Source organism: Macaca thibetana, chromosome 5 (assembly GCF_024542745.1).
Source record: "Macaca thibetana thibetana isolate TM-01 chromosome 5, ASM2454274v1, whole genome shotgun sequence".
NCBI lineage: Eukaryota > Metazoa > Chordata > Mammalia > Primates > Cercopithecidae > Macaca > Macaca thibetana.
In genome coordinates, this window is record NC_065582.1 from 5,009,301 (window position 1) to 5,027,356 (window position 18,056).

The following is an 18,056-nucleotide window of genomic DNA, read 5'->3' on the forward strand; positions in this document are numbered from 1 at the left end:
TGCAGGGGCTCTCCGGTTTGCAGCAGCATCACTCCCATTCCACCTCCATCCTCACTCGCCTTCTCCCTTTTGCATGCCCATGTTCTCTTTTCCTATCAGCCCTTGCCATTGGATTTATACTGCCTGGATAAGCCAGGATGATCTCATCTTGAGATCCATAATTTAATCACACCTGTAAAGACCCTTTTCCCAAATCAACTCACATTCTCAGGTTCCAGGTGGACATATATGTGCAGCGGGGGAAGGCGGGAAACCATCCGACCCACTGCAGTGCGTAAGAGGATACCACACAAAGACAGGTGGGAAGGGTGCTTTCAGGACAGGGTTCGGCATGAGGAAGGGCACAGGGGCATGAATGAGCTCTTTGATCTTGGGAAACCACACGCAGTCTTACTAGAACTGTGAGGGAGAGTGTGGTAGAAAGTGAATGAAGGGTCAGGTCAGGGGGCAAAGATGAGGGGTGGTGGACTTGGCACCAAAGATTTTAACTTCTTTGTGCCACAGTGGTTCAGGTAAAGACCATGAGGTTCTGAATTGGGGTTAGGGATGGGCTGAGCATGTTGGAGAGAGAAAATCGGAAGAACTGGATGGAGGATTAAACATGGTGGGAGAAGAATAGGAAAGATGATTGCTGGCTTTCCAGTCTGGGAATGGACTAGGTGATGACTCTGTTGATTAATATCGGCAATAAGGAGGAAGACAAAGTCATTTTCAAGAGGTGGGTATGTATATGTGGACAGTAAGAGAAAATGATTCCTTTAATTTTGGATATATTTATTCTAAAGTTCAAATGGACACCCCATTAATGGATGCCTGGAAGACAGTTGAGATGTAAAACTGAAGGTCAGGGATAACAGTGTCAGCTGCAGGACAGGGAGCATGACATTGGATGAAATCACTTAAAAAGAGCTCAAAGGAGCCAGGTGTGGTGGCTCATGCCTGTAATCCCAGCACTTTGGGAGGCCAAGGCAGGAGGATCGCTTGAGCCCAGGCATTTGAGACAAGTGTGGGCAACATAGCAAGATCCCATCTTTACAAAAAAAAAGTTTAAGAATTAGCTGATCCCAGCCACCTGAAGGCTGCGCTGTGAGAATCGCTTGAGCCTGGAAGGTCAAGGCTGCAGTAAGCTGTGACTGCACCACTGCACTCAAGCCTGGGCAACAGAGTGGAATCCTGTCTCAAAACAACAGCAATAACAACTGCAACAATAAAAACAAAACAAAAAGCAAGAGCTCAAAGGACAAGGTCAGGGTGCCCAGGAGAGAATCGTGGGGGACCCTGATGGACAAGGAGAGTAGGTGAAGGACTTCCACCAGGAAGATGGATAGGAAGGAAAGAGAAGGAGAGCTCAGAAGGCTGCTAGGATACCTAGGAGCAAAGGCGCAGGTGGCTTAAAGGAGGAGGAGATGGTCAGTAGCATCTGGAAGGAGAGGTACAGAAAGGGCTTATAGGATTCTAAAGACCCATTGGATTGAACACGGAGGTCATCATTAAAGTCTGTTTTTGGCTGGGCACAGTGGCTCACACCTGTAATCTCAGCATTTTGGGAGGCCGAGGCAGGCGGATCACTTGAGGTCAAGAGTTCAAGAGCAGCCTGATTGACATGGTGAAATCCTGTCTCTACTAAAAATACAAAATTAGCTGGACGTGGTGGCATGTGCCTGTAGTCCCAGCTACTCAGGAGGCTGAGGCAGGAGAATTGCTTGAACCTGGCAGGCAGAGGTTGAAGTGAGCCAAGATCGGGCCGCTGCCCTCCAGCCTGGGCAACAGAGCAAGACTCTATCTGGTCATATGCCAGCTGGAGCTGAATGTGAAATATGTTGTAATAGATCCGAGACAGCCAAGGGTACTGGCGCCCTGCAGGGGGTGGTGTGGTGCCATCCTGCTCTTCTTTCTCATAGGCTGATCATGATAATGGTCAGGTGCAGAGCAGCAGATACTCCTCTGGGCACTAAGCTGCTCTTCACTCATTTAATCCCCACAATGGTGGGATGGGCAATGTGTTTATTTTACATAAGGAAACTGAGGCTTGGGGAACTCAAGGACGCTTGACTCAAGGGCACATAACTGTTAGGTGGTAGAGCAGGATACCAGTTGAAGCTGATCTGACTCCAAAACCAGTGTCCCTTCCAGCAGTGTGCTGGGCCTTGCTGTCGCCTCAATCCCACTGAGATTAGAAGTCATAGGAGGGATTTCTCAGCCAAGAGACTTATACTCACCTTCCAAAGGCCAAGTGTAGCTGCTGCGTAGTAAAGCAGGGGAGCATGGTCTCAGTATGTCTGGGGACCTTGGAGATTTGTTGTCCTTCTTATCATTCCCAAAGGTACAAATCACCAAAAAGTCATCAAATATTCATATTCAGTCTGCTCTCCCCATTTCTGATACCGTTTTATACACCAGAAACCTTTTGACAACACACATTTCTAGAGCCCATCACAGACCTAAGGCTATTAAAAAGAATCTTTGTGGATGTCACCCTGGAATCTGTTTCTTAAAAAGAAAGAAAGAAAGAAAGAAAAACCCCTCAGGTGATTCTGATGCACACTGGGATGCACTGGTCCAAGGTCCTGCATTTATTTGATACCATTGCTATACAGCGGCTTGTCAATAATGTGAGGCTATGTGTGGCTATGTATTGACATTAGACAATAGCAGTTAGTTAGGATAATGAGCAAAGATTTTAAAAAATCTTTTACATCATTTTTCTGGTAATTTATTAATAAGGCAACCTTTGGTCTCTTTTCTCTGTATTACGACAGCTTGACTCCCTCATCCCGTAACTTACTGACTCAAGTGTAAAGTCTGTTCATGAATGGATAAAGAAAATGTGGTTCTTGGGCTGAGTGGGGTGGCTAACGCCTGTAATCCCAGCACTTTGGGAGGCTGAGGTGGGCGGATCACCTGAGGTCAGGAGTTTGAGACCAGCCTGGTCAACATGGCGAAACACCGTCTCTACCAAAAATACAAAAATTAGCTGGGCGTGGTGGTGCACACCTGTAATCCCAGCTACTCGGGAGGAGGCTGAGGCACAAGAATCTCTTGAACTGGGAGGTGGAGGTTGCAGTGAGCTGAGATCACACCACTGCACTCCAGCCTGGGCAACAGAGGGACACTCTGTCAAAAAAAAAAAAAGAAAAGAAAAAAAGAAAAACAGAAAGAAAATGTGGTTCTTATACACAATAGAGCGACATTCAGCCACAACAAAGAAAGAGATCCTGTCATTTGCAACAACATGGATGGAACTGGATGTCATTATGTTAAGTGAGATAAGCCAGGCACAGAAAGAGAAACTTTGCATGTTCTGTGGGATCTAAAAATCAGAACAATTGGCCGGGTGCAGTGGCTCCCGCCTGTAATCCCAGCACTTTGGGAGGCCGAGGCAGGCGGATCACATGAAGTTAGGAGGTTGAGACCAGCCTGGCCAACATGGCGAAACCCCGTCTCTACTAAAAATACAAAAATTAGCCAGGCGTGGTGGCGGGCGCCTGTAATCCCAGCTACTGGGGAGGCTGAGGCAGGAGAACTGCTTGAACCTGGGAGGCGGAGGTTGCAGTGAGCTAAGATCAGGCCACTGTACTCCAGCCTGGGCGACAGAGGGAGACTATGTCTCAAAAAAAAAAAAAAAAAAAAAAAGATCTCGTGGACATGGAGAGTAGATAGATGGTTGCCAGAGGCTGGGAAGGGTAGTGGGATGGGGGATTGGGAGGTGGGGAGGGTTAATAGGTACAAAAGTATAGTTAGAATGAATAAGATGTAATATTTGACAGCATGACAGGGTGACTATAGTCAATGATAATTTATTGTATACTTAAAAATAACTGAAGGAGTATAATTAGATTGTTTGTCACACAGAGAAAGAATGAATCCTTGAAGGGATGGATACCCATTTACCCTGATGTGATTATTATGAGTTATATGCCTGTATCAAGATATCTCATACCCCCATAAATACATACGTCTGCTATGTACTCACAAAAAAAACACTTAAAAGAGTAAAGTCTGTGCAGCCAATGTAAAGCTTGCCTCAGCTGCAGGGCTCATTTTGAGAAAAGATAAAGGGTATTCGTATTCTGTGATCAGGAGCCGCGACCCGGTGCTGAGGCTCCCTCGCGATGTGGGCACATTTGGATCCCTCGAGGGTTGGCTGGTGCCCTCTAGTGGTTGAAGCTGTTCAGCCGCTTCTAAGGAGAGGCTGGCTTGAGAGGAAGCTGATTTGGCCGCTGGAGACCGGGCTGTGCCTTGGCGGGACACCGCGCCTCTCTGGGTGCAGTGTTTTAATGTGTAAGCAGGAAGGTTGGATGACGGCGTCGGTGAACAGGGGCCTCTCTGGGTGCAATGTTTTAATGTGTAAGCAGGAAGGTTGGATGACGGCGTCGGTGAACAGGGGCCTCTCTGGGTGCAGTGTTTTAATGTGTAAGCAGGAAGGTTGGATGACGGCGTCGGTGAACAGGGGCCTCTCTGGGTGCAGTGTTTTAATGTGTAAGCAGGAAGGTTGGATGACGGTGTCAGTGAACAGGGGCCTCTCTGGGTGCAGTGTTTTAATGTGTAAGTAGGAAGGTTGGATGACGGCGTCGGTGAGCAGGGGCCTCTCTGGGTGCAGTGTTTTAATGTGTAAGTAGGAAGGTTGGATGACGGCGTCGGTGAACAGGGGCCTCTCTGGGTGCAGTGTTTTAATGTGTGAATAGGAAGGTTGGATGACGGCATCGGTGAGCAGGGGCCTCTCTGGGTGCAGTGTTTTAATGTGTGAATAGGAAGGTTGGATGACGGCATCGGTGAACAGGGGCCTCTCTGGGTGCAGTGTTTTAATGTGTGAATAGGAAGGTTGGATGACGGTGTCGGTGAACAGGGGCCTCTCTGGGTGCAGTGTTTTAATGTGTAAGCAGGAAGGTTGGATGACGGCGTCGGTGAACAGGGGCCTCTCTGGGTGCAGTGTTTTAATGTGTAAGAAGGAAGGTTGGATGACGGTGTCGGTGAGCAGGGGCCTCTCTGGGTGCAGTGTTTTAATGTGTAAGCAGGAAGGTTGGATGACGGCGTCGGTGAACAGGGGCCTCTCTGGGTGCAATGTTTTAATGTGTAAGCAGGAAGGTTGGATGACGGTGTCAGTGAACAGGGGCCTCTCTGGGTGCAGTGTTTTAATGTGTAAGTAGGAAGGTTGGATGACGGCGTCGGTGAGCAGGGGCCTCTCTGGGTGCAATGTTTTAATGTGTAAGTAGGAAGGTTGGATGACGGCGTCGGTGAACAGGGGCCTCTCTGGGTGCAGTGTTTTAATGTGTGAATAGGAAGGTTGGATGACGGCATCGGTGAGCAGGGGCCTCTCTGGGTGCAGTGTTTTAATGTGTGAATAGGAAGGTTGGATGACGGCATCGGTGAACAGGGGCCTCTCTGGGTGCAGTGTTTTAATGTGTGAATAGGAAGGTTGGATGACGGTGTCGGTGAACAGGGGCCTCTCTGGGTGCAGTGTTTTAATGTGTAAGCAGGAAGGTTGGATGACGGCGTCGGTGAACAGGGGCCTCTCTGGGTGCAGTGTTTTAATGTGTAAGCAGGAAGGTTGGATGACGGTGTCGGTGAGCAGGGGCCTCTCTGGGTGCAGTGTTTTAATGTGTAAGCAGGAAGGTTGGATGACGGCGTCGGTGAACAGGGGCCTCTCTGGGTGCAATGTTTTAATGTGTAAGCAGGAAGGTTGGATGACGGTGTCAGTGAACAGGGGCCTCTCTGGGTGCAGTGTTTTAATGTGTAAGTAGGAAGGTTGGATGACGGCGTCGGTGAGCAGGGGCCTCTCTGGGTGCAATGTTTTAATGTGTAAGTAGGAAGGTTGGATGACGGCGTCGGTGAACAGGGGCCTCTCTGGGTGCAGTGTTTTAATATGTGAATAGGAAGGTTGGATGACGGCATCGGTGAGCAGGGGCCTCTCTGGGTGCAGTGTTTTAATGTGTGAATAGGAAGGTTGGATGACGGCATCGGTGAACAGGGGCCTCTCTGGGTGCAGTGTTTTAATGTGTGAATAGGAAGGTTGGATGACGGTGTCGGTGAACAGGGGCCTCTCTGGGTGCAGTGTTTTAATGTGTAAGCAGGAAGGTTGGATGACGGCGTCGGTGAACAGGGGCCTCTCTGGGTGCAGTGTTTTAATGTGTAAGCAGGAAGGTTGGATGACGGTGTCGGTGAGCAGGGGCCTCTCTGGGTGCAGTGTTTTAATGTGTAAGCAGGAAGGTTGGATGACGGCGTCGGTGAACAGGGGCCTCTCTGGGTGCAGTGTTTTAATGTGTAAGTAGGAAGGTTGGATGAAGGTGTCGGTGAGCAGGGGCCTCTCTGGGTGCAGTGTTTTAATGTGTGAATAGGAAGGTTGGATGACGGCATCGGTGAGCAGGGGCCTCTCTGGGTGCAGTGTTTTAATGTGTGAATAGGAAGGTTGGATGACGGTGTCGGTGAACAGGGGCCTCTCTGGCTGCAGTGTTTTAATGTGTAAGCAGGAAGGTTGGATGACGGTGTCGGTGAGCAGGGGCCTCTCTGGGTGCAATGTTTTAATGTGTAAGTAGGAAGGTTGGATGACGGCGTCGGTGAACAGGGGCCTCTCTGGGTGCAGTGTTTTAATGTGTGAATAGGAAGGTTGGATGACGGCGTCGGTGAGCAGGGGCCTCTCTGGGTGCAGTGTTTTAATGTGTGAATAGGAAGGTTGGATGACGGCGTCGGTGAACAGGGGCCTCTCTGGCTGCAGTGTTTTAATGTGTAAGCAGGAAGGTTGGATGACGGCATCGGTGAACAGGGGCCTCTCTGGGTGCAGTGTTTTAATGTGTAAGTAGGAAGGTTGGATGACGGCATCGGTGAACAGGCGCCCCTCTGGGTGCAGTGTTTTAATGTGTGAATAGGAAGGTTGGATGACGGTGTCGGTAAACAGGGTCCTCTCTGGCTGCAGTGTTTTAATGTGTAAGCAGGAAGGTTGGATGACGGCATCGGTGAACAGGGGCCTCTCTGGGTGCAGTGTTTTAATGTGTAAGTAGGAAGGTTGGATGACGGTGTTGGTGAACAGGGGCCTCTCTGGGTGCAGTGTTTTAATGTGTAAGTAGGAAGGTTGGATGACGGCATCGGTGAACAGGGAGCCACTACGTCCGCAGGGCTGCCCAGACCAGTCCTGGGTGGAGCCTGGGCTGGGGGTGGGGTGTGCCCTGCTGGGCCACGCTGGGCTGCCCCCTCCACTGGCGTGTGAGTGCTCTGAGCCTGGGGCCTTGGCTTGCTCATGGTACCCTCGCACCTGGCACAGTGCCTGGCATGGAGGGAGTGCTAATAAGTGTTTGCTGGAAGGTAGATTGGGCTTGACTGCGTCTGCTCAGGAGGTGGCGGGGCAGGAGTGAGTCTTGGGAAGTGGAGCTCGGCACTGCAGCCCCTCACACACTTGAGAGCGGGCCGCACGCTGTCGCCGAGGAGCAAACACGCTGGATTCTGACGCCTGACCTGACGCTTGGTGTCCCCGGGATCCTTCGGCTCCCAGCGTTCCGCCTGCAGGAGTAGAGCCGGCTCCGTGGAGCAGGATCTCTGGGAAGTGCAGGCTGCAGGAGGTCGGCTCTCCTCTAAGGGCCTTTGTTCCTGCTCAGCCTTCCCCTGGTGAGAGTTGGCACAGTTAGTGGAAAGGGCACAGGCTGCCTCGAGCCCTGGGGGCTGGCGCTGACTTGCCACTGGTGCAGTCTCACCTTGAAAAGTCCCTTCCCTTGTAATTTCCTTTCCTGCCGAGAGAGAGGCTCTTCTGGCATGAGTGTGGTCACGGCGGGGCCTTTCTGTTTCACTCCACCTCTCCCGTGTCCTGCAGCTGACGGGACCCCGGCAGGTCTGGAAGAAACCACAGGGAGAGAGAGACACACACAGGAAGGAAAGAAAGGGGGAAAATGGGAGGAAAAGGGAGAGGCATGAAAGAGAAGCAGACAAAGGAGGGAGGAAAAGGTAGAGAATGGAGAACATAAACACATCATAGGCAGGTTTCATGACCCACACACCATCACCAAGGGCTGTTTTTACCTGGGGCGATGGTTAATTTTTTGTGTTAACTTGGCTGCACCATGGTACCCAGATATTTGGTAAAACACCAGCCCAGGTGTTGCTGTGAAGGTATTTTTAAGATGAGATTAACATTTAAATCAGTAGGCTTTGAGTAAAGTAGGTTATCCTCTGAATGTGGGTGGGCCTTGTCCATTCAGGTGAGGGCTTGAAGATGAAAAAACTGAGGTTCCCAGAGGAGGGGTAATTCTGCCTCCACACTCACTTTCTTAGGACTCAAGTTGCAACAGCAGCTGCGCCCTAGGTCTCCGGCCTGCCCACCTGCAGATTTGGAGCTTGCCAAACATTCACAATCGTGTGAGTCCATCCCCGGAGATAAACCTCTGTCTGGTGTTGCATTTGCTGCTGGATAGAGGGGTAAGCAGACACACCTGTGAGGAGCATGCTGTCCAGTGGGAGAGACTCAGCCACCTTGGGGTCTTGCACTGGGTCAGAGGTTTGGTGATAGACCCGGTGGAGACACAGGGGAGGGATGACTGGGGAGCAGGTGTGGTCAGAAGGGACCTCGAGAGGGACGGCGCTGAAGGGAGCCTTGGCTGAGGGGTGGTGCCTGCTCTAAGCACCACTTGCTTGCTGTAGGTACGTCAGGTGGAGGGAGTTGTGCAAAGAAGGGCCTGGCGACGTAGAATAGCTGACGGGTGAGGCTTGTGAGGCCTGAGGAGTCTCCGCAGCCCCTCCCCACCTGTGTCTGCACTGACTTCTCAGTTTGGCTGTCACTTCCTCAGAGGAGCCTTTCTGGCCTATTTGATTGAAGCCCCCTAAGGTATGGTCCCATAGCATCAGGTACCTCAGTTGTCACACAGAGTCACAGTTAACATTTATTTGAGGGATTATGTGATAAGCAATCTGTATCTGATGCCAGAGTGGGTTGGAAGAACTTGCTACTGGCGACAGGTGAAAGAATTAGGAGGCTCTTGCCAAGACCGTGAGAGAAATGATGGAGGTAGAAATAGTGGGGGCTGCTTTGATGCTGAAAAGGGAACGGACTAGACAGGTGTCGAGGACATGGGTCTGTCCCCATCAGAGTTGCAGACCATCTCTTTCCTGCCTATTATTCTCCCCCCAGAACCTAGTGTGGTGGCTGGCAGAGAGCGAGGACTGAAAAATGTTCGTTGAAAGGATGAAGGAACGACTGATAGCTGCGTTTCCTGGCACACACGGTGCTTCCTAAGTCATGGTTTAGGGCTACATGAGTGAACAGCTCCGCTGCATCCCAGCGTTGTGTCTCTACGAGAGCCATGGCTGCTGGAGCATTGCTGTCAGGGCTGAGGCATCACGATGCTTCTGCGTCCTGCGCCGCATTCTAAAGGCTGCTGTGTGAGGGTCAGAGCCACCCGGATGGTATGCACACAGAGAGGCGTCCTATGGATAATAGGTTTGGGAGATTCCTTATTTCCCTTTCTGTTAAACAGAAAGCCTGGTTCCATTCTGGGACTGCAGGCTGAGAGTGTGGCCTTCCTCGGACTTGCTCTGGGAGTGAATCCTGACACACATCTGGTTTGCAGTATGTGCCAGGAATGGGCTTAGGCACTTCACACACGTCATCTTATGTAATATTCGTAATTCTCTGAAGAGGTACAATCTCAATTTTCCATCACAGGAAACCAAGACAGTCAGGCTAATGACTTCCCCAGGGTCACTTGGCTGGTAAATCCTAGAGTGGGGAGGGGCATCCCGCAGGCTTGAAACCCCTCTCTTTATGCCAGTGGGTCTCAACCCAGGCTGCCCACTCCAGTCCCCTGGGGAGCTTTCTTCCAGGCCCAGGCCTGTGACATTAGACCCTCTGGGGTGGGGCCCAGAATGAGAGGCTGTCAAAGCTTCAGGGGTTTCCAGTGGGCAGCCAGGGTTGAAAAGCACCAACCCACAGCCTCAGCCACCATCTGTGTCTCTTAAAAATCCAGATTCCTGCCAGGTCATTCCACCTGGATGTCCCAAATTTGGGACATCCTAAACAGCACTCCCTCTCCAACAGCCTCTATTTAGAATTCCTTCACTAAAACACTCCACACAGAAATGCTTGAGTTGTTCTTGACTTCCGCTTTGCTCTGACCACATCCCACAGGCATTAAGTTCTGTTGATTCCTTCTTGACACCCCTTCAGTCCGACGCCCCCTCCCCAGCCACCACATTGCCACCCCACAATTTCCCTCATGGGTTTCTGCAAGAGTCGCTTTCTTTTTTGCCCATCACCAGAAAGCTTCTGCGTACTGGTATTAGGGTGATCTGTCTAAAATGCTTGACAACCTTCGGTTGCTTCTGTTGACTTTAGGAAAAGTATCCCAACTCCTCTCGTGTCGTGCCTTGCCCTGAGAGACCAGTCCTCTCCTGCTGTGTTATTTCGGGCAGCCTGCAGTGTTAAAGTACTCGTAGTTTTCCCTCCAAGCACTCAATGCCCTGGGCCTGTCTGCCTCTGCACAGGCAGTTTCTCATGCTTACAATGCCCTTTCCTGGGTAAATCCAATTCATCCTTCAACACCCTATTCAGAGGCACCCTCTTCCAGGGGTCCCCTTAGATCACCTCTGCCCAAGAGGCTGGTTTAGGTATCTTTCTGCCCTTTCTTTTTTTTTCTTTTTGAGATGGAGTTTCGCTCATGTTGCCCAGACTGGAGTGCAAAGGTACAATCTCGGCTCACCGCAAACTCCGCCTCCCGGGTTCAAGCGATTCTCCAGCCTCAGCCTCCTGAGTAGCTGGGATTGCAGGCATGCACCACCACACCTGGCTAATTTTATATTTTTAGTAGAGACAGGGTTTCTCCTTATTGGTCAGGCTGGTCTTGAACTCCCGAACTCAGGTGATCTGCCAGCCTCGGCCTCCCAAAGTGCTGGGATGAGAGGTGTGAGCCACTGTGCCCAACTTCTTTCTACCCTTTCTATGTGCCACAATTGTAGCGCTTTAAATTAGGTTGTATTTTCCTATCTGGTTGTCTGTCTTCTCCACTGGATTGAGAGCCTCTTGATATTGGGCTTTACCTTACTCATATTTGCACTCCCTGACCCAACATTGCCCAGCATCACATGGCCACACGGCATGCATTTGCCAAATCAAGAAGAGCTAAAAGATGACATAAAGCATGGACTCTGACCCCAGACTGCAAAAACATAATGCCAGAGGGCTGGGTGCGGTGGCCCACACCTGTAATCCCAGCACTTTGGAAGGCCGAGGCGGGTGGATCACCTGAGGTCAGGAGTTTGAGACCAGCCTGGCCAACATGGTGAAACCCCATCTCTACTAAAAATACAATAATTAGCCAGGTGTGGTGGTACATGCCTATAATCCCAGCTACTCAGGAGGCTCAGGCATGAGAATTGTTTGAACCCCAAAGGAGGAGGTTGCAGTGAGCCGAGATCATGCCGCTGCACTCTAGGCTGGGTGACAGAGTGAGACTCAGTCTAAAAACAAAACATAATGCCAGAGAATTCGGTAGGATGGCTTGGAGAAGGCAGAAGAAAGGTGGGAGTCATCGGAAAAGATTCTAGTATCCTGGGTAAGAAGTTGTAAGCTTAGAATGAAAGTTTAGGCTGTAAGGCCAGGCGCGGTGGCTCACACCTGTAACCCCAGCACTTGGGGAGAACAAGGTGGAGTGTTGCTTGAGGCCAGCAGCTTAAGACCAGGCAGGCGACATAGGAAGACCCTGTTTCTAAAACATAAAAATTAAGATATTTAAAAAAAAGAGAGCTCAGGACATAGAAACGGGGAGGAAGACATGATCCTAAAAGCAGCAAGAAAGGCAAAACTTATGATCACAGATTATTTTCTGATAAAGGTAGGGACATTTTTAGACAACCTCCTGCATGCATCCAAATACATTTTTTTTTTTTTTTTGACACGGAGTCTTGCTCTGTCGCCCAGGCTGGAGTGCAGTGGCGCGATCTCACTGCAAGCTCTGCCTCCCAGGTTTACGCCATTCTCCTGCCTCAGCCTCCCGAGTAGCTGGGACTACAGGCGCCTGCCACCTCGCCCGGCTAGTTTTTTGTATTTTTTAGTAGAGACGGGGTTTCACCATGTTAGCCAGGATGGTCTCGATCTCCTGACCTCATGATCCGCCCGTCTTGGCCTCCCAAAGTGCTGGGATTACAGGCTTGAGCCACCGCGCCCGGCCCCAAATACATTTTTTAAAAACCCAACTACCTACAAAGTTATATCAGGGGAATACCTGGTTATAGGTTCTTGAACTATTTTTAGTGAGAAGCTAAGTATCTATATCTGAAACTACAGTAACACTAACATAAAGGTATTTATCATATTTGTGACAAATATGGTCTTCTATGTCCTGGAGAAATCCCCATATTATGAATTCTCCTCTTGAAGGTAGAAGCTACAATTCAGTATCCAGCCTCCCTAGAAGCTAGAGCAAAGGAATCGACCTAGGCTCTGTCAGTCAGACTTTTATTTGGAAGAAGACGGTATAAGAAAGGAGAGCTGTGTGGAATCTCTTCCTCGAAGGAGTGGTGTGTTGTGGTGGAGAGAAATCCAGCTTTCAGAATAGCAGTGGCAGAGATTCTCATCCAGTCCTCCATTGCTCAGTGTTAGGGGTGTGAATGCAGGGTCAGCACCCAGGTGTGATGGGCCATGCCTGAGAGAAGTCCTGTGGGGTGAATGGATATTGCCCTGGCTTCATAGCCTCCGGGACGAGTTCTTTGGCTCTCCCTGAAATACTGTGAGCTATCAAGTACCCTTTAGTAAACTTCTTTTCTTTTCTCTTTTTTTTTTTTTTTTTTTTTTTTTTGAGACAAAGTTTTGCTCTTGACTCCCAGGCTGGAGTGCAATGGCGCGATCTCGGCTCGCCATAACCTCCGCCTCCCGGGTTCAAGCGATTCTCCTGTCTCAGCCTCCTGAGTAGCTGGGATCACAGGCATGTGCCACCACGCCCAGCTAATTTTGTATTTTTAGTAGAGATGGGTTTTTCCATATTGGTCAGGCTGGCCTTGAACTCCCGACCTCAGGTGATCCGCCCGCCTCGGCCTTCCAAAGGGCTGGGATTACAGGCGTGAGCCACCACGCCTGGCCAGTAAACTTATTTTCTAAATAAATTTCTGACAATCACTAAAGTGGATTCTGTTGCTTGCAACCAAAAACCCTGACTGATATGATTGCTTATATATAAAAGTGTTCAGAAGAATGATGTGATCAAAATAGAAAACAAAAGACAGACTACAGTATAACAAGCAAATACAAATAAAAAGAAAGTAGAGGTCTCAATGCTAGTATCAGACAAGATGGAATTCAGGTCGAAAAAACCATTAAATAAGTGCACTTTATAATGCAAATAAGTGTAATTATCAAGAATATATAATTGTATATATGGCTGTTTATGCACCAATAACATAGCAACTTGGTTAATAAAGTAGAAATTACAAGAGATAAAGGGAGAAAGTACAAACTACATTAGTAGACTACTTCTTCTAGTTTGTAACATTAAGTAAGGTAAATCTAACTGATATATATTAAATAAACTGTACCCTGGAAATAGAAAATGTACCTTCTTTTTAAGTGCCCATGTTACATTTGTGAATGACAGATATCCCAAGAGTATAAATAGTACAGGAGATATTCTCTGATCATCATGTAATAAAATTAATCATAAAGCCAGAAAAAAATTCTCCCTTGTACTCAGAAACTAAAAAATCTTTATTTTCATATTGAAATGTTTATAATAAGATGATAAGATATCTGGGATTTGGAGTAAGATGAACCAAGATTCATCATATATTGGTAATCATTGAGCTGTGTAATGGGTATATAGAAATCCTTTATCCTATTTCTATACTTTTCTTTATGTTTAGAATTTTCAATTAAAAAAATTTAAAACCATTTTATCAAATACTCTTTTTTTAACAGGGAGTCTCACTTTGCCACCCAGGCTGGAGTACAGTGGTGAGATCGCAGCTCACTGCAACCTCTGCCTCCCAGGTTCAGGCAATTCTCCTGTCTCAGCCTCCCAAGAAGATGGGATTACAGGTGCCCGCCACCACACTCAGCTAATTTTTGTGTTTTTAGTAGAGACAGGGTTTTGCCAGACTGGTCTCAAACTCCTGACCTCCAGTGATCCACCCACCTTGGCCTCCCAAAGTGTTGGGATTACAGGCGTGCGCCACAGCACCCAGCCCAAATACTCTTGATACAAAGAAGATATAGATATCAAAATTGTAAAATTTCCAGAAAACAGCAGTTATGAAACCTATAAAAAATAAAGCAGAGCTCATGGGAGATTTTAGTCTTAAGTATTTAAGTATTTAAATCAATCCAGAAAGAAATGGAAAAAAAAGTGAATTAGTATCCTACTCAAAAAATTAAGAAAAGAAAAAGGTACAATAAAATAAACCAAGAAAAGAGGGGACACAATAAACACAGATAAAAGCAGAAATTACTGAATTAGAAAATAGAAAAAGGTAGTGCCAAATCTAAAAGCTGCTTCTTTAGTACAAAATAAATCGCTAAATGACTAGAACTAACTGGATCACAGGCTTATTAAAATAATGCTAGAATGCATGGCTTTTTACCCAGAAATGTTTGCAGCGATTGCCCAGTTAGACCATAAACTTGATTATACAGTTGTTAATAGCAGAGGCAGACCCGACTCAGTACTCACGCAGGAGGGAAAGTATTTTGAAAAAGAAATTTGGAAAAGATAAAATGAAGCTGTTGCACCATAACTAATTTTCACAGTTAATTTCTGCCTAAAATTGAGATGTGCCCATAGGCAGAATATTTTTCTTTCTGCTTATTATTTGGGCCTGGATGACCTCTCTTAGTTCTTGCTTCTACATACCAGAACCAGGTACAAGTAGCACGTACAGCCTCCTGCAAGCCATGGCTTACCTCAATTTCAGCACTAAAGTATTAGGTTGGTGCAAAAGTAATTGTGATTGTTGCCATTGAGGATTAGAAATCATTCTACTATAAAGACACATGCACACGTTTGTTTATTGCAGCACTGTTCACAATAGCAAAAACTTGGAACCAACCCAAATGCTCATCAATGATAGACTGAAAAAGAAAAGTGGCACATATACACCATGGAATACTTTGCAGCCATAAAAAAGGATGAGTTCATGTCCTTTGCAGGGATATGAATGAAGTTGGAAACCATCATTCTCAGCAAACTAACACAAGAACAGAAAACCAAACATTGCATGTTCTCACTCATAAGTGGGAGTTGAACAACGAGAACACATGGGCACAGGGAGGGGAACATCACACACCGGGGCCTGTCAGGGGGTGGGAGACAAGGGGAGGGATAGCATTAGGAGAAATGCCTACTGTAGATGACGGGTTGATGGGTGCAGCAAACCACCATGGCACATGTGTACCTATGTAACAAACCTGCACGTTCTGCCTATGTATCCCAGAACTTAAAGTATAATAATCATAAAAAAACCACGATTACTTTTGCACCAAACTAATACTTTTTTTCATAAATTTCTAGCTAGCAACTGGCATCGCATCCCCACTGTCTCCAGCCCCTCGACTGCTGTTCCCTCTCTTTCTGCCTGTGCTTCCTCTCCCCAGCTCAACGTGGCTCTGTTGAGGTCACCTTGCTGCATCTCGCCTCTCTCCCTCCACGGCTTGGATCTATTATCCCTGGGAAGTGCTCCACCTGTGGGAGTCTATCTGCCTCTCTGCCATGATCCAGTCTCTCCCAGACCTTTCAGCTCCCTCATTAAATATGGAACAAAAAATTAATGGGCACCTGGTGTGTAGGAGGGACTGTGCAATCGACTGCGATACAGTGAAGAGTCACACAGACATGGCCCCTTCTCACGGAGACCTGCACCTGGAGCAGAGCACAGCGATCCAATAATGACTTCACTAAAGGCTTAGTTACAACCAAGGCAAGTGCCGTGAAGAAAGCACCGCTTCACATCCCCCACATCTTCCAGGTCTGGTGAGTCACTTCCTATGTTTGCTTTTGTGCTTTCTAGCCCAGACCCCACAGAACAGCAATTCCAACACTCTCTTACCAGCTCCCTCCACTCCATTGCTCCTTGTTCTTTGGCAAACCACCAAGCATGGAGTAAATTCATTTATTATTGTGTATTTTGAGATAGGATCTCCCTATGTTGCCCAGGCTGGATTTGAACTCCTGGGCTCAAGCAATTCTCCTGCCTTGGCCTCCTGAGTAGCTGGGACTACAGGTGTGAGCCACCATACTCAGCAACATGGAGTAAATTCAGATTGACACCTTCCTTTTTTACACCAGGAACCTGAACGATGCTGATGAACCACACTTCAGCGGGAATGGGAGCTCCAGTGCTTTGATGCATCCAACCCCAACTGCACTGCACACTTCTTTTTTTTTTTGAGACGGAGTCTCACTCTGTCACCCAGGCTAGAGTGCCGTGGTGTGATCTCCGCTCACTGCAGCCTCTGCCTCCCGGGTTCAAGTTCTCCTGCTACAATCTCTCGAGTAGCTGGGATTACAGACACACGTCACCACGCCCAGCTAATTTTTGTATTTTTAGTGGAGACGAGGTTTCACCATATTGGTCAGGCTAGTCTCGAACTCCTGACCTCAGGTGATCTTCCCACCTCGGCCTCCCAAAGTGCTGGGATTACAGGCGTGGGCCACCGCGCCCGGCCTGCACTGCCCACTTCTTAGCAATGTTCACACACACACTCCTCGTCTCCACAGTGGCTGCTCCACACTGCTCAGTACTGTCTCCAGATGATCTCACCCTCATTTCACAAGGTGCCTTTGTGACTTACTTCGCAAAGAAAATAATCACCGCCATCAGGAACTCTCCTCTCTTGCTCCACCCACTCACCTGCTTACATGATATTCCTTCTCACCTCCTTCTCCCATCGCTCTGATAAGGGCCCCTTCTGTCTTTAAGGTGAATTTCTCCTTCCGCTGCCTCCTGCCCTGACCCTGTGCCCTGGGTCCCATTTAATTTCCGCTGCTAAGAATTGGTTCCGTTAGTCACGCGTCTTTTTCCATGTCATCCTTCTCTATCCCTCGTTGGTCCCTTCCCCTTAGCATACAAACACACCCAGCATTTTCACATCCTGAAACAGACAACAATAAAATTCCCTTTCTCTTGCCTCTGTTTTTCCTTCTAGCTCTCTATTTCCCTCTGATTACTTAGCCAAGCACCTGGCAAGAATGCGCTCCAGGGATTCTGAATGTTCCCAACACAATGACAAGTGTTTGAGGTGACGGATCTGCTAATTGCCCTATTTGATCATTGCACATATGTACATGTACCAAACTATCACACTGTACCCCGTAAATATGTATAATTATCATGTGTCAATTAAAAATAATAGTAAAAGAAAAAAAGGCCAGGCACAGTGGTGCACACCTGTAATCCTAGCACTCTGGGAGTCCGAGGACGGTGGATCATGAGGTCAGGAGTTCTACACCATCCTGGCCAACATGGTGAAACCCCATCTCTACTAAAAATACAAAACTTAGCTGGGCATGGTGGCAGGTGCCTGTAGTCGCAGCTACTTAGGAGGCCGAGGCAGGAGAATCACTTGAACCTGGAAGGCAGAGGTTGCAATGAGCCGAGATCGTGCCACTGCACTCCAGCCTGGTGACAGAGCGAGACTCCATCTAAAAAAAAAAAAAAAAAAAAAAAAAAAAAAAAAGAAGGGTTCCATTTTCTGTCTCCACTCACTGTGCCCACCTCTCTTCTGCTTACAACCCCTGCTGAAATCGTTGGTTTCCATTTTCACCAAACCAGTAAAAGTATCCCGTACATCTCTGTGGTCACATCCAGGGGCCTTCTGACTTCTTTTGGCACTTGGTACAGGTGAGCCCCTCCTTGCCGGAACTCCTTACTCTTGGTTTTCATAACACCACTTCCCTGGTCTTTATAGTATTTCTGGCCTCTTCTCAACCTCTTTTGTGAATTTTTGGTTTTACCTCTGCTGTCTTTTACGTCTGTATCCCCGGGATTCTGACCTTGCTATCAAGGTTCTTTGTCTACTCTTTCTACTCAGCTTGAGTGATTTTGCTCACAACCAGGTTTTCAGCTGTCACCCCCCTGCTCTTTGTGCCAAGTTCTCT

General features: G+C 48.1%; 1 long non-coding RNA gene across 1 annotated transcript; it reads left to right on the forward strand.

Annotated features, from left to right (window-relative positions):
• The first annotated feature begins 4,494 nt into the window (after positions 1 to 4,494).
• Positions 4,495 to 7,423, forward strand: LOC126955731 (uncharacterized). Its single transcript, XR_007726056.1, has 4 exons — positions 4,495 to 4,557; positions 5,548 to 5,613; positions 6,406 to 6,471; positions 7,066 to 7,423. It is a non-coding gene; the product is annotated as an uncharacterized LOC126955731 (long non-coding RNA).
• The last annotated feature ends 10,633 nt before the right edge of the window (positions 7,424 to 18,056 follow it).